This window comes from Phyllobates terribilis, unplaced genomic scaffold, assembly GCF_046119375.1.
Source record: "Phyllobates terribilis strain yellow unplaced genomic scaffold, ASM4611937v1 Scaffold_2__4_contigs__length_985480577, whole genome shotgun sequence".
NCBI classification, from domain to species: Eukaryota; Metazoa; Chordata; class Amphibia; order Anura; family Dendrobatidae; genus Phyllobates; species Phyllobates terribilis.
The window spans coordinates 927,849,528-927,865,431 of NW_027362762.1; the positions used below are offsets into that span (position 1 = coordinate 927,849,528).

Below are 15,904 nucleotides of genomic sequence, written 5' to 3' on the forward strand. Positions count from 1 at the left end.
CGTACACCGTACTGCCCTCAAGCCACGAGAACCCGAAGGTCTGTACCATCAGTAAAGACGGAGGGGAAACCACAGCCATTGTATCCCGGGACCACCTGAAGAAGTGTCCCGAACAACTGAGGAACCCTGAAGAGGAACAAGAAGACCATCGACCCGTGGAAGAAAGGGAAGATATGGTTAGTACCGTGCTCGGGGACTTTCCTCAGTCTTGGACTCAAGTCAATGGTGCAGTTGTGGTACCCGTACTCACCTTCCTCCAACCATCATCCCAAGAACCTACGGAGCAACGGGTAGAGCTGGAAGAACAGCCGGTCCAGGAGGCAGAAGACTCCACACAAGCAGAACAGGAGAATCAACCCTCTGCTTATAGTGAGCCTGCCGTACCCCTAGTGAGACAAAGAGCTGGTAGACAGCTGCCCAGTTTACCCTTGACAGCTCCTACACCCTGTAGTTCAGGGCCAGACAGTCAGCTCCGTAGGTCCACTCGGGCCACTAGAGGCCAGTTACCCGCACGCTGGAGAATTTAAAGTGTATAAATTGTTTTATTTATGTTTTTCTGTGTCTTGTTGCTTGTGTATAATTTTGTGTTTCTAGTTATTTTTAGGAAACCTTGGTGGATTTACCGGGAATCCTTGTATATAGTTGGAGCGTAACCCAGGATGGACTAGAGACTGTTAAGGACTCGGGGTAGGACAGACCCCTACCTGGTTACGTCTCCCTGTGTTGGTGAAATGGACACCTTTGCTTTTCTTCAAAGACTGCATCCGGTTGCGGACACGCCGTAACCATCTTATGTGTTTTTCTTATAGTATTGTTATTGTTATACTTTGTTATGTTTTTCTAAATGTGTTTAGTCCCGGAGTACTAAATTTCACTAGGGGGGAATGTGACACCCCAGGGGTCTGGTTGCCACAGTGATAGAGATATTATGTCTGAGAGCAGGTGGGAGGTCCTTTGGTCAGGGATCCTGTGCATGCCACACCTCCTGCCCAGTCTTGGGAGGGGAAGAACTTCCCCTGTATAAACCCGGGGCTGAGGCAGGGAGAGAGAGACAAGGAGAGTGGAGAAGAGAAGCAGCATAGGAAACAGCAGAGTTACAAGGAGTCAGGGGCTGGCAGCTACAGAGCTCGCCCTGACTAAGAAGATTCTTTACCGGACCCGGAGTCCGAGGCTGTGGGGACTAACTCCTACCCAGCAGCAGAATCCGTCGGGCAGGGGATTTCAGGTCCTCTGGCCCAGAAGCCCGAAGGCACGGTCACACGCGTGGGACCAGCACCGCCATCGTGGAGCGGAAGCCATTAGAAGGCCCCGAGTCACCGGCCATACGGGTGAGCACCACACGGTACACTCAGGGACGTGGGCTACTTACATCAGCTTCTAGCAAGGTAGCCAGAAGAGTACAGTCAGTTTGGGAGGCCTACAACTACGCCTGGCCAGGGGAGATCCCATCTGCTCAAAGACTGACCAGGCCCCGTTTGCTAGCAAGTACTCCGGGAGGGTCTGTCGTTGTTACCAGTAAAGACCCTGAACTACACCGTACCGTCTCTGAGTGGTTCCTGCTACCCCCATCATCCACGTCGGCTGCCCTGAGGCCATACCCCTCCCGTTGGGGGTTATACTATCACGCTGCACAATCCCACCATCGGCCTCAGCGGTCTGCCCTGCAGCAGCAGCCCCCTGGCTGCACTCAACGGGTGGCGTAGTCATCAACCATTTACCGCTAACAGACTGCCGTCCAGTTTGACTCCCTGGGCACGGACCGGGTCACCGCCACGAGACTACAACCCTCAACAGATCCGGCTCCGGGTAAGCTCACGCAGCGCGACACAGGCCCAGGGGCGCGTCATGTACACTTTGCATATGTGGATTGTGTGTATGCGTGCACTTTTTATGTGGATTCTGTGTATGTGTACACTTTGTATATGTGTGCATAATATGTAATTATGTGTGTAATTATTAGCATTGTATTTTAGATATGTGTGTCTATATGTGTAGGAATTCATACTCTAGAAGGGCATGACACATGAGAGGCCGAGACACATGCACGGCACTGGGGGCCCTTTGCTGTCTGTGTCCACCCCTGGTACAATGTACTGTATCGTATACAGTACATATGTTAGTATATTATACTTCTCCCTCAATATAATTTGTCTCTACCTGAACTCTCCAGCTGTTGCAAAGCCACCAACATGCTTGGAGTTATTGTTTCGCAATGCTAGCAGATCACTGGTGTAGACTATTTTGCCACCATTTGACATGAGATGGCAGCACTTTATATGATGATGTTCCAAAAATAACATAATTATGAAGAATTTGTAAGATCTGTGTTGTTGCCGCTATCTACGAGCCCCCATCTTATGAGGTATGCAGTGAGAGCATACGCTGGTATTTCATGTTATGGTACGGCCCAATTAGCTTTTCAAGAAGGTGTGATGATGCATTCAGAGATGTCAAAATGCCGGTGATTTACAGATTGTGAGCCAAGTGGAGCCAGGATCCCCTGTCCAGAGTGAATCACCAGTCCCATCCTCATACTAGTCCAGATATGGAGGTCTATGGCTGACTGGTTACACACCCTAAGCAATCCCATGTAGGTGGAATTCCTGTGTCAACATCTTTTTTTTTTCCAACTAATTGCATTATAACTTCAAAGTTTCTGCTTTGTCGAAACTGAAGTTTTTTAATTCCTAAAGTTTCCAAACTTTTCCAAACTTTCCATTTAACTTTTGTAATAATCCATACAGCACAGTCCACATTTTATTTATCAAGACCGGTGATTGTCATTAAAAATGGAGAAATTGTATTTTTTTTTTTTCATTTAAACTATAACCAAAGTACAAATAATTATAATATATAATGCTTTTATAAGAGCCGGACATAAGAGCTGCATGAACTCATCTGATCTCTGCCCGGCAAGACTGGATCTTTTTAGGCAGGATGATACATTGGATGGTGTCCTGTGTGGAACCCTTTATTGTTGCCCCCCTCATGATATATGAACAATAACCATTTCAAACAGGTCCTAATTATTAGGGTGTGTTCACATGTGTCATTTTTGCTGCTTTTTCTTTTCTGCATCAAAAAATGCTGTGTTTTACAGTACCGGCAAAGTGAAGGAGATTTCAAAAATGTCATGCACACACACTTGATTTTTTCCCTTGCGTTTATTGAGCCCCAGGCGCTTTTTTTGGGCCGTTCATTGCAGCATTTTTTACCCATTCAAACAAAAGGAAAAAAAATGCTACAAAAACAAAAACCTCCATGTAAAAATGTGCATATTATAAGCAGCATTTTTCCTACCACCACTCCGGTTTGTGGTGCAGACAAAAATGCTGCAAATAACTTTATAGCTGTCATACTGTATGGTGCTCACATAAAAGTGTCATATGTTGGATTATCAACTCTTCCATGCAGTAGCAGAAAAACAAAACAATGTTATACAGTGACAATACTGAAATTGTACGCCGTAAAGGCTTTGATGCTTTCTAAGATGAAAATATCAGAAATGCTTACGTAAATGGTTAAAAGTCTGTTCTGAATTTTTGGTCTAGTAGATCAAAAATTTGGTTCAGGAAGCAAAAATTAGCGCTTTTGGGGTGGACTGGACGATGCATTGTAGTTCTGCATGTGCTCCTTCCCTTTGTCTTTTCCCATAGACATTTGTCTTTTTTACTGTATTAACTATGTACTGTAATATGGTGTCATATAATATGTAAATACCACCATAAAGTGCTTGTATAGTACAAACATACCGTGACCAAATAGAAGAAAGGAATCTAATAACAACATTACACAATGTCTTAATAATACTGTGGTACGAGTAATATTGAGATTCATTATGGTACCAAACATTGGGCATCAGGCCATACGACGTGCCCTCTTTCAGCATGGCACAAGGCTGATGTACCCGTTGCGTCTGCACATAGAATCATAGAAATGGCTCCTGGGACACTTTGGAGAAATGGCCGTACCACTGGTTCCAAGACCATAACAATGTAACGCCAAGCTGTTAATGTATCTGGAATGAAGACTAGAGGGTTCTGGCTAGAGTACATTATGTTACACCACACCAGAAGTAGGACCAGTGTGATATTTCTCTGCCTCTTCATGGTGTTGCCAACATGATCTTGAGACCAATATCCGGCTATCGATGCATCCAAGACAAAAGCGATCATCGATGAAGAAGCCAGACCTTCATTTCATCCTCCATTGCTTCATTCCAGCCTTCAGTCTCCATCTGGAGGTCATGTGGGCAATGTCGTTTTTATGGCAGTCATTGTACGGTGAAAAATACGATTACGGAAATACCAAACATATAGTTGTTTTTGTAATTATTTTAGCGTTGGACTTCTGATAAAAGTCTGCAGTCTCTCTATGCAGTCATAGAATCATAGAATCATAGAATGGTAGAGTTGGAAGGGACCTCCTGGGTCATCTGGTCCAACCCCCTGCTCAAAGCAGGATTCACTAGATCATCTCAGACAGATGTCTGTCCAGCCTCTGTTTGAAGACGTCCATTGAAGGGGAACTCACCACCTCTCGTGGCCGCCTGTTCCACTCATTAATCACCCTAACTGTCAAAAAGTTTTTTCTAATATCTAATCTGTGTCTCCTCCCATTTAGTTTCATCCCATTGCTTCTAGTCTTTCCTTGTGCAAATGAGAATAAAGATGATCCTTCTACAATGTGACAGCCCTTGACATATTTGTAGACAGCTATTAAGTCTCCTCTCAGTCTTCTTTTTTGCAAGCTAAACATTCCCAAATCCTGCAACCGTTCCTCATAGGACATGGTTTGCAGACCAGTCACCATTCTGGTCGCTCTTCTCTGAACTTGCTCCAGTTTGTCTATGTCTTTTTTAAAATGTGGTGCCCAAAACTGTACACAGTATTCCAGAAGAGGTCTGACCAAAGAGGAGTAAAGACCGATAATGACTTCACGTGATCTAGACTGTATGCTTCTGTTAATACATCCCAGAATTGTATTTGCCTTTTTTGCTGCTGCATCACACTGTTGACTCATGTTCAGTCTATGATCTATTAGTATACCTAAGTCTTTTTCACATGTACTGTTGCTTAGCTCTATTCCTCCCATTCTGTATATGCTTTTTTCATGTTCTACACTCCTAAATCCAGCCCTGCTTACAAGAATGTATTCTTGCCTTGGGGTCTAGTTTATACCCCTGCTTACCTTTAAGAGGATGTTTTCATGGGCTTATCCCTAACAGGATGACATAAAGGAGAACACACTTCTATGAACCATTCATTGCAATGGCAAAAGGTTCTAGAAGACAGACCCAACTAGACGAGGCAATGCAAAAATGTTTCCACATGACCATGTCCTTTTTGCAATCCATACCTCCCGAGCATCTTACATTCCACTTTCCTTTCTCGCCACACTCTATAAATGAGCTTTGGGAAACTTAGAGATCTGACACTTCCTTCCGGGAGTCTGGATGGTATTCACTTTTTCAAGTAGTCTCCTAGAAGTTGGCTAGAATGTCTATTGCTCTAATTGAATTTAATTGGATATGTATACATCTGTATACAGAGAGCTCCCCCTAGTGTTGGCTGCAGGTAGAAGAAATTTTATCATGTGCTCCACATCTGCATGAAGGGAAGCAGAGGATTTGGCTCTCCTGTCATTATAAAGATCATTTATATTTATAATAACCTTTCAATTTCCCTGGAAAATCCAAATATAGAAATAACTCCAATAATCAAATTAAAAACTAGAATAATGTCAGATTATCAGCTTTGCCAGACCATTAGATGTCACGCAAGGTGAGGGAAGGACTAAGTGCACAACAACGGGAAGAGGTTGAGGAAGCCCAAACACTAGGGAAAGGGGGAGTGGAGACCCCTAGGCAGATTTGACAACACCCTGACTCCTCTAACATCCCTAAATAGGTTCCGCACCTATCGCTGAGCAGGAAACTGAATCCCTGACTGCCCCTAGTGATAGGCCCTGGATAGGGAGGGGACGGGGTGCGCACTAGTCAGCCCCCTCTGCAACTAAAGATGAACAGGTAAACAGGCAAGGGAATACACTTAGCTTGAGAAGGCACCAGAGAGATCACACAACTATCCTCCAAGGGAACTCCAAGAAGACACTAGCTGAATACTAGTGCTTCAAGCCTGAACAGAGGAAAATAGAGCTATCACCGGCGACTCTCTGGAGAGACTGAAGGTATTTAAACATCCAGCAAGGGTGTGTCAATTAGCAGCAGAAGGTAGAGGTCACTGCTAGATCCTAGAGGGAGAAGGATATCACTACACTACAGAGATGCAAAGATCAAGAAGGTGCCTGCAGAGCCAAGCGCAATGACCTCTACATCTGGATCCAGAAAGACTGTCACACCTGACACACCCGTGACATTAGATTTCACTGAAATAGGACAGAAAATACGATTCAAGATTTTTTTGCCTGAATTATCTGGGATTAGGTGTTTTGTATTAAAAGGAATTCTACTGTATATGACTTGTAAATGACGAAAGGAAGACAGAGAAGCCACCTACCTACTGAAACTCATTGTCTCCTATTCCACGTCGCTTTCATCAAGTCACAACAAACCTCCAGACGGCCATGTCTGACATAACTTACAGGCTGATTTCCCTGGTGTGTAAACAGCTGCCTGCGACCTGACGTCACACGGAAATCTTCAATAAAAGAATGTTCCTGCTTTATTTGTACTTGTTCAGAGCGGCCTTTGTTGTACTGGGTGCATCCGTGTGCTGGGAGGTAATTCTACACAAACTGTTCCTACTTTTTTTTTCCGAAGTCTGTAAATCTTAACAGGGTTGTCTAAAGATGCTCAAGAATGGAGGGGATTTTTAGTTTTATAGTTTACAGCTCATTGTTTAGGATACCGGACCAACAGTATGGTGTCAAATTTTTCTGGATACATTACAATTCTGTAGCATAGGGAACTGTAAATGTCGTGTGAATGATAGACCGTTTTTCTCGGATATAGAGAAAATGGTCTTGTGCACCTACCTTTAGGCCATGTTCACATGTTCAGTATTTAGTCAGTATTTTACATTAGTATTCATAAGCCAAAACCTGGAGTGGAATAATCAGAGGAAAAGTATAATAGAAACACGTCACCACTTCTGCATATTACACCCACTCCTAGTTCTGGCTTACGAATACTGATGTAAAATACTGACCAAAATACTGAATGTGTGAACGTGGCCTTAGAGTGTATAAGCATTGCTCTAAAGGTGGCCAGATTGCTGAATCCAGCCAGGTTCAGTGTCCCTGCTCTTCTTTGATGCTGTAGAGGTAAAGTTACCTTTTCTAGTAGCCTGGGAGGGCGCTCAGTTCGGACCAGCAGTGCAGCAATGCCACTGGTCCAAGCTGTCAATCTTCAGGAGGCAATGCTCCACAGCCTCCCGACTTCCTGTCTTCAGGGCAATGCGCTCCTGAAGACAGTAGACTAGAACACTCCGTTAAAGGTAACATTAGAAAACCTTATTATATAGATTTATCTGATCATAGAATCATAGAATGTTAGAGTTGGAGGGGACCTCCAGGGTCATCGTGTCCAACCCCCTGCTCAATGCAGGACTCACTAAACCATCTCAGACAGATTTAGACAAAAGTTTTTTCTAATGTCTGTAATCTGTATCTTCTCTGTTTCACTTTCATCCCATTGCTTCTCGTATTTCCATGTGCAATTGAGAATAAGGATGATCCCTCTACATACAGTGTGACATCCCTTCAGATATTTGTTGACAGCTATTAGGTCTCCTCTAAGTCTTCTTTTTTGCAAGCTAAACATTCCCAGATCCTTTGACAATTCCTCGTAGGTTACGATCAGGTTAGGAGTAAAAACAATATCTCTCCAGAGTGGGCATGCTCTTACAGAGATTGTGTCTGTGAAGAAACTAGGAAGCAACAGCAGAAATAGGGTGATACAAAAGGTGAATAAAAAGGGGGTGTAAGCTCACCTTGTTTTTGTTGCAATTGCAACAATGAATACGCTTGAACAGGTGCTGCAGACTGTGGGTGATAGACCATTAGGATAATAGAAGGAGATGGATGACTTTCCTGCGCTGCTGTCAATATCCCACAAAGGATAATGGAGAATCAATAAGATAAAAACATAATAATAATAATTTTTATTTTTTATAGCGCCAACATATTCCGCAGCACTTTACAAATTTAATGGGGGACTTATACAGACAATACAGAATAAGCATATCTCATATCGAAAGGAGTGAGGGCCCTGCTCGCGAGCTTACAGTCTATGAGGAAACGGGGGAGACACAAAAGCTAGAATGTACATATATTGTATAATGCAGCCTTGATATACTAAATAGGATAAATAATAATACATGGACTGGTCGCCAGCCAGTATGTGTACCGTCCTGACCGAGGCTATTATGTGCACGGTTGGTATGAACCTGAAATTGAAGAAGATTTTAATATGGGGGAAGACTGGGACTGACAGATAGTGTGTGGAGGCGATACGCCAGTCTAAACAAATGGGTTTTTAGGGTCCGCTTGAAACTGTGGGTATTGGGAATTAATCGAACTGTCCTGGGTAGTGCATTCCAAAGAATTGGCGCAGCACGCGAGAAATCTTGGAGACGGGAGTGGGAAGTTCGGATTATGGAGTATTTTAGTTTTAAATCACTGGCAGAACGGAGGGCACGTGTAGGGTGGTAGACTGAGACAAGGGAGGAGTTGTAGGGGGGTACTGAAGCATGGAGCGCTTTATGGGTGAGAGTGATAAGTTTAAATTGAACTCTATATTGGATGGGTAACCAATGCAATGACTGGCAGAGGGAAGAGGCATCGGTGTAGCGGTTGGCGAGGAATATGATCCTGGCTGCTGCGTTAAGGACGGATTGGAGAGGGGAGAGTTGAGTAAGAGGGAGACCGATAAGTAGAGCATTGCAGTAGTCCAGACGAGAATGAATAAGAGCGACAGTAAGAGTTTTTGCCGAGTCAAAAGTGAGAAAAGTCCTGATTCTTGAGATGTTTTTGAGGTGTAGATGACATGAACGAGCGAGTGATTTGATGTGAGGAGTGAAGGAAAGATCTGAGTCAAAAATGACCCCAAGACAGCGGGCTTGTTGCTGGGGAGTAATGGTTGAGCCACAAACGGAAATGGCAATATCGGGCACAGGTAGGTTGGTGGAGGGAGGAAATACGAGTAGTTCAGTTTTTGACAGATTCAGTTTTAGGCAGAGGGAGGACATAATGTTAGACACAGCAGAAAGACAATCACTGGTCTTTTGTAGTAATGCAGGGGTGATGTCCGGAGCAGAGGTGTATAATTGGGTGTCATCAGCATAGAGATGGTACTGAAAACCGAATCTGCTGATTGTTTGTCCAATAGGAGCGGTGTATAAGGAGAAAAGAAGGGGGCCTAGGACTGATCCTTGAAGAACCCCGACAGTAAGGGGAAGTAGAGAGGAGGAGGAGCGGTCAGAGAGATAGGAGGAGAACCAGGAGAGAACAGTGTCCTTGAGGCCAATAGTGCGGAGCATAGTGAGGAGGAGCTGGTGATCCACAGTGTCGAATGCTGCAGAGAGATCCAGGAGAATCAGCAGGGAGTAGTGATCATTAGATTTAGCTGTTAGTAGATCATTAGAGACTAAGACATCTGTTTATTCTGTGGTGTGGAACATGTAGTCGCCTCCTGAGGACGAGGTTCGAGTACCTGGAAACGCGTAGATCCACACCACAGAATAAACAAATGTTTTATCTTAATTATTCTCCGTTATCCTTCATGGGATATTGACAGCAGAGCAGGAAAGCCGTCCATCTCCTTCTCCTATCCTAGAGATCGTATCTGGACACATTATCATGACTGTTTTAAATGGACTGGATGGAAGCAAAATTCCCTAAATATTCAGAGGTAAGGATTACAATGAAAGATAACACTTCCAATACAAAGCTTGACAAAGGTGACACATGTAACACTATGGACTAAACTTTATAGCTGGCCTCCACAACATGCTGTAGCCAATGACAGGTCGACTTGGCCTTGTGTTTTGGATCGTTGTCATGTTGGAACGTCCAAGTACGTCCCATGCGCAGCTTCCGGGCTGATGAGTGCAAATTTGCCTCCAGTATTTGCTGATAACGTGCTCCATTCATCTTTCCTTCAACTTTTACCAAGTTTCCTGTGCCTTTGTAGCTCACACATCCCCAAAACATCAGCGATCCACCTCCGTGCATTACAGCAGGAATAGTGTTCCTTTCATCATAGGCCTTGTTGACCTCTCTCCAAATGTAATGTTTATTGTTATGGCAAAAAAAATAAATTTTGGTCTCATCACTCCAAATTACCTTGTTCCAGAAGTTTTGAGGCCTGTCTCTATGCTGTTTGGCGTATTGTAGGCGAGATACTCTGTGGCATTTGCGCAGTAATGACTTTCTTCTGGCGACTCGACCATGCAGCCCATTTTTCTTCAAGTTCCTCCTTATTGTTCATCTTGAAACAGCCACACCGCTAGATTTAAGAGAGTCCTGAATTTCAGCTGATGATATTTGTGGGTTTTTATTTGCATCCCAAAGCACATTGCTGCACGTTATCAGCAAATACTGGAGGCAAATTTGCTCTCATCAGCCTGGAAGTTGCGCATGGGACGTACTTGCACGTTCCAACATGACAACGATCCAAAACACAAGGCCAAGTCGACCTGTCATTGGCTACAGCAGAACAAATTGAAGGTTCTGGAGTGGCCATCTCAGTCTCCTGACCTCGATATCATTGAGATACTCTGGGGAGATCTCAAGTGCGCAGTTCATGCTAGACAGCCCAGGAATTTACAGGAACTGGAGGCTTTTTGCCAAGAAGAATGGGCAGCTTTACCATCTGAGAAAATAAAGAACCTCATCACAACTACCACAAAAGACTTCAAGCTGTCATTGATGCTAAAGGGGGCAATACACGGTATTAAGAACTGGGGTATGTGAACTTTTGATCAGGGTCATTTGGATGGTTTGGTTGTCATTAAGATTTAAAAAGAGAAAACACAGTAGTTTGACAATAAATGGCTTCACCCAACCAATAACCATGAGTGTAGAAAAAGTTTTTTTGTTATCTTTCATATTCTCTCAAACAAGGTCAAGAAAGGAAAAATTCTGCCGGGGTATGTAAACTTTTGAGCACAACTGTATATATATATATATATATATATATATATATATATATATATATATACATACAGTGGTGTGAAAATTGAAGCGTTGGGTATGGTTGGATTGTGAGCTACAGAGTAGGACGATTTCACGCTTTCGTGGACATTGACGTGATTTTGCCCAGGCAGTCATGATGGCCAGTTGGAGGATTTGCAACCGTCTTGGGTGTAGTCCTGGCTCTTTTGCATAGCTTGCCTGGTGTGAAATTATGAGTGGTGAACCGATGGCCACCCAAGGAATATGACATTGTAATCTGTACCATCAGTTTTCCAGCAATAGGTCCCATCACAATGTACAGGCATATAGGGACTTGTAAAGTACTGTTACACTGCTCCCTGTTTTATCTGTGTGAGAGCCGGAAGGATCCTTTGTGTATCACTGCTACATGCCGCACATCCATAAGTGGGATTTTGGTTAGACCATCAATCCAGGAATCTCCAAAGATCAGTTTGTCCTGCCAATTTCAATTTTACACTCAGCCCCTAGGGTGCAACTGTGGATGGAATAAAAGGTTGGCTTTCTCAGCGGGGGCAGCTGTGCTCATGTTCTCTACGGCTCCCCAGACAATACCAGCCCCCCACAAACAAGCTGAGAATCCGAATAGATCATGGAAAGAATTTATTTCAAAACGAGAATCTGCATCATAATAACAATGCAGAAAATAACAAAATAAACTGATGTCTGAGAAAGGACATCTGCTCTTTATCACATTTTCTCACAATTTCACTATTCTGACTCTCTTGTGTTTAAGTAGTAACTTAATGGAGACCTACCAGAAGAAAATGGGAACAAAAAAACATTAAAAATGTAATCAAAAGTTTCTCAAATAGAATGTATCAACGGAAAATGAAATATATTTTATATTTTTTATCTATATAAAAAGATTGAAAAAAATGTAGAATTCTACATCACTTTTAATTTATTTTCCTGCCCTCTTTTAACCAAAGCTCCACTGATGTTCCTGATTCACCCTCGGTCCCTGGTACCCAGCTTCAGGTCACGAATAGATGGCCGGACATTCTCCTTCAGGATTTTTTGGTAGACAGCAGAATTTATGGTCTCATTTACCACAACAAGTCTTCCAGGTCCTGATGCAGCAAAACAGCCCCAGACCATCACACTACCACCACCATATTTTACTGTTGGTATGATGTTCCTTTTCTGAAATGCAGCGTTACTTCTACGCCGGATGTAATGGGACATACACCTTCCAAAAAGTTAAACTTTTGTCTCGTCAGTCCACAGAGTATTCTTCCAAAAGTCTGGGCGATCATCAAGAGGTTTTTGGCAAAACTGAGACGAGCCTTTATGTTCTTTTTGCTCAGCAGTGATTTTCGTCTTGGAACTCTGCCATACATGCCATTATTGCCCAGTCTCTTTCTTATGGTGGAGTCATGAACACTGACCTTAACTGAGGCCAGTGAGGCCTGCAGTTCTTTGGATGCTGTTGTGAGGGCTTCTGTGACCTCTTGGATGAGTCGTCGCTGCACTCTTGGAATAATTTTGCTCGGCTGGCCACTCCTGGGAAGGTTCACAACTGTTCCATGTTTTCGCCATTTGTTGATAATAGCTCTCACTGTGGTTCGCTTGAGTCCCAAAGCTTTAGAAATGGCTTCATAACCTTTTCCAGACTGATAGATCTCAATTACTTTGCTTCTCATTTGTTCCTGAATTTCTTTTAATCGCAGCATGCTGTCTATCTTTTGAGGATCTTTTGGTCTGCTTCACATTGTCAGGCAGGTCCTATTTAAGTGATTTCTTGATTGAGAACAGGTGTGGCAGTAATCAGGCCTGTGTGTGACTAGGGAAATTGGACTCAGCTTCCCAAAGAAGTGATAAACAACAGTTCATTTATGTTTTAAGAGGAGTGGGGAGGCACAATCGCTTTTTCACACAGGCGCCTGTAGGTTTGGATTTCTTTTTCTTTTAATAATAAAGACCTTCATTTAAAAACTGCATTTTGTGTTTACTTGTGTTATCTTTGCCTAATATTTAAATTTGTTTTGTGATCTGAAATATTTAAAGTGTGACAAACATGAAAAAGAATAAGAAATCAGGATGGGGCAGACGCTTTTTCACACCACTGTCGATGTCATCAGCTTGGCTTCCCAAACGTGGCATCACACTAGTAAAGGTCACCGATGATGGAGGATCTTGAATGAGACAGTAATTCACTTGCCAGCTATCACTAAGGTTATGACCAAGTGACGTCTCAACACGCATTTCGATAAAGCGACCTTCATTAGAAATGTGCCGGCAAGAGCTCCAAGGATGGCGGAAATTAATGTATTATCAGTTGTAAAAAGGCAATCATCACCCCTGCTCCTCATTAACCCCTTGAAGTTTTGCCTATTTTGGGCCTTAAAGGAGTCCTGTCACTTGGTTTAGGATCACTAAACCACAGCCAAGTCTATTTGTAGCCGCTGTATTAGTGCTCCAAACCAATTTTCTACGTAAATATATTTCTAAAGGTGCTATTGACATGAAATTCTCACCAGATGTCAGTAACAACCCATCCAAACCACACAGGCAAATAAATCAAACCATACATGTCCATAAATTAAATTATATGTAATTTTCAGAAGGGTTTCTTAACAATAAGTGTGAGTCCCAATACATAAACCTTCAGACAACAGCAGTAATCTGTGGGGGAGCCCAATAATAAATGCTCAGTTCCCCTGCAGTGCCACCAGCAGGTGAAGCAAAGTATTACAAACGCTCCATTAAAATTGTTTGCCTGTGACATGCTTGGTCCTCCAGAGTAGGAGAAGCTTTTTGTGGCTGCTCTCCATTCAGTTACCTCCTCTCTATTAACTCCAAAGTCCCTAAACGTATCTGTATTTATTGCATCACTGATTATAACAGTAGGAGTGACGGAAAATACTCTTAAAATGCTTACACTTATGAGATGATGGTTACGTTAACGGTGATAGTTTCCTCCATATTTATAAACCTAATTTTGCTCCCTTCCTCTGCCCCCTGACATTTCCAGTTCTCACACACACCCTCATCTTTTCCAATGCTGATGACTTCGCCAGGTCTATTTTCTGTAGAGTGCCTTCTTGTCACCTTCGCTCCTCTCATTCTCACACCAGCGCTCGCTCGATCACTGCCAACTAAGGATATAAAATTTCCTTTCCTCAATTTAGCGATCTTTTACGTTTCCTCACATTGTTCCCTCATATTCTGGACTTCTTGAAGTTTTTCCATTCAATGCAAGAAGCATCTAGCACAACCACGATTTCTTTTATAGTCGTCTACCAAAATATATATTGCGAGATTCAGCGTGAAAATCCAGAAATTGTGACTGTAGGGCAGATAGTAAGCGGGGGCGGACATATTATTGGTGCAACCTGTGACCAAGAGGTAAGGGGCCCACTACTACCTCCAAATCAGGTGGAATTGTGCATTATGATAAACTTCTGGACTGTAAAGGGTCCATATATTGTTCTTGCACAGGGGTCTCTTCTATCTGTGTCCGTCAGTGATAGTATGGAACAATTAATGACTAAAAACAAAAAATACGCTTGCACCAAAACTCTGCTCTCTTCTCTATATCTGTGATTGCAGCATGTAATATGGCTCGGGGGGTCATATTGGAGCTCGTGGTTACCTGTAGGTCAGTGGGTTCTTTTATACATTTCTTGAGTGAGTGTCCAACATTGTAAAAAAACAAGAATAAAAACAATGAGCAAATACCCTGCAGTAAGCAAATAAATCTATAGTAGTAGTACATGTAAATAACATAAGGTACCTAATTGACACTATTTTGATAAGTATAATGTGTAGGTGCGTATTCACACTGTGGCCATAAACAGGTGATAATTTATACATCGCTGGGGGTCTGACCACTAAGACCCCCATTGATCAGCAGAACGGGGCACTTTTTGCCCCGTTAAAATGGATCGGCAGTGCACATGCTCGACCGCTGACCCATTCATTCTCTATGGACTTGCCAGACAACGCCAAGTGCCGTGCACCGTATTCCCACAGGAAATTAATGGAGCGGTGGTCAGGCATGTGTGTCAATCCATTCTAACATGGATTAAAGTACCTCCTCAGTAATCAAAGTGCCCCATCGGGGATAATAGTGCCTGGTTCTGCTGATCGGTGAGGGTCCCAGTAACGATCTATAAATTATCACCTGTCCCATGGATACATGATAATTTATCTTCACTAGAAAACCCCTTTAATTTTGAAAAAAATAGTTTATCTAAGAACTAAAGAGAATTTAATGTCATTCATTCCTTCTAATGTGTACTCACAAAACACACCCCATATACAAACAGGAACATCTGCAGGCTCTTTTGTAGCCACAGTGTCATCTACAGGCTGAATGTCAATTTTATGACTCATATTTGTCATGACCCAGATTATCATGTTGTGGCCTACAATAAAGGGTCTCTATAGCGCCTCTCACTGCCATATTGGGAGATGTGTGGAGCTGGTGATACTGCATTGACTGGTGCCTGCCACACTGGAAATAACTACTGGCCATGTATGCATTCTGGTAGGTACCAGTCGCCGCTTCATCATCAGTGGCCGCAACATCATCTTGTCCAACACAGTATGGGGAAGGGGAGGGAGGGAGCGGGAAAGTGATGTATTTGTGTACTGATGGTGGTTCTTGTGATGTATTCCTCTACTGATGAGGGTTTTCATACTGTGTTTCTGCACTGATGGGAGTTATACAGATGTATTTATGTACTGCTGGTGGTCCTGATGATGAATTTCTGTACTGCTG

General features: G+C 43.1%; 1 protein-coding gene across 3 annotated transcripts in view; it reads right to left on the reverse strand.

Annotated features, from left to right (window-relative positions):
- The window catches only part of EVA1C (eva-1 homolog C), a 96,018-nt gene that overhangs the window by 37,660 nt on the left and 42,454 nt on the right, over positions 1-15,904 (reverse strand). Inside the window, exon 1 of one of the 3 annotated variants that reach the window (XM_073668311.1) lies at positions 6,519-6,643. The exons of the other annotated variants lie outside the window; for them this stretch is intronic. The gene's annotated coding sequence lies outside the window, so the exon portion shown is untranslated. Of the gene's footprint in view, positions 1-6,518; positions 6,644-15,904 lie in introns of those variants that run through there. 3 annotated transcript variants of the gene reach the window in all.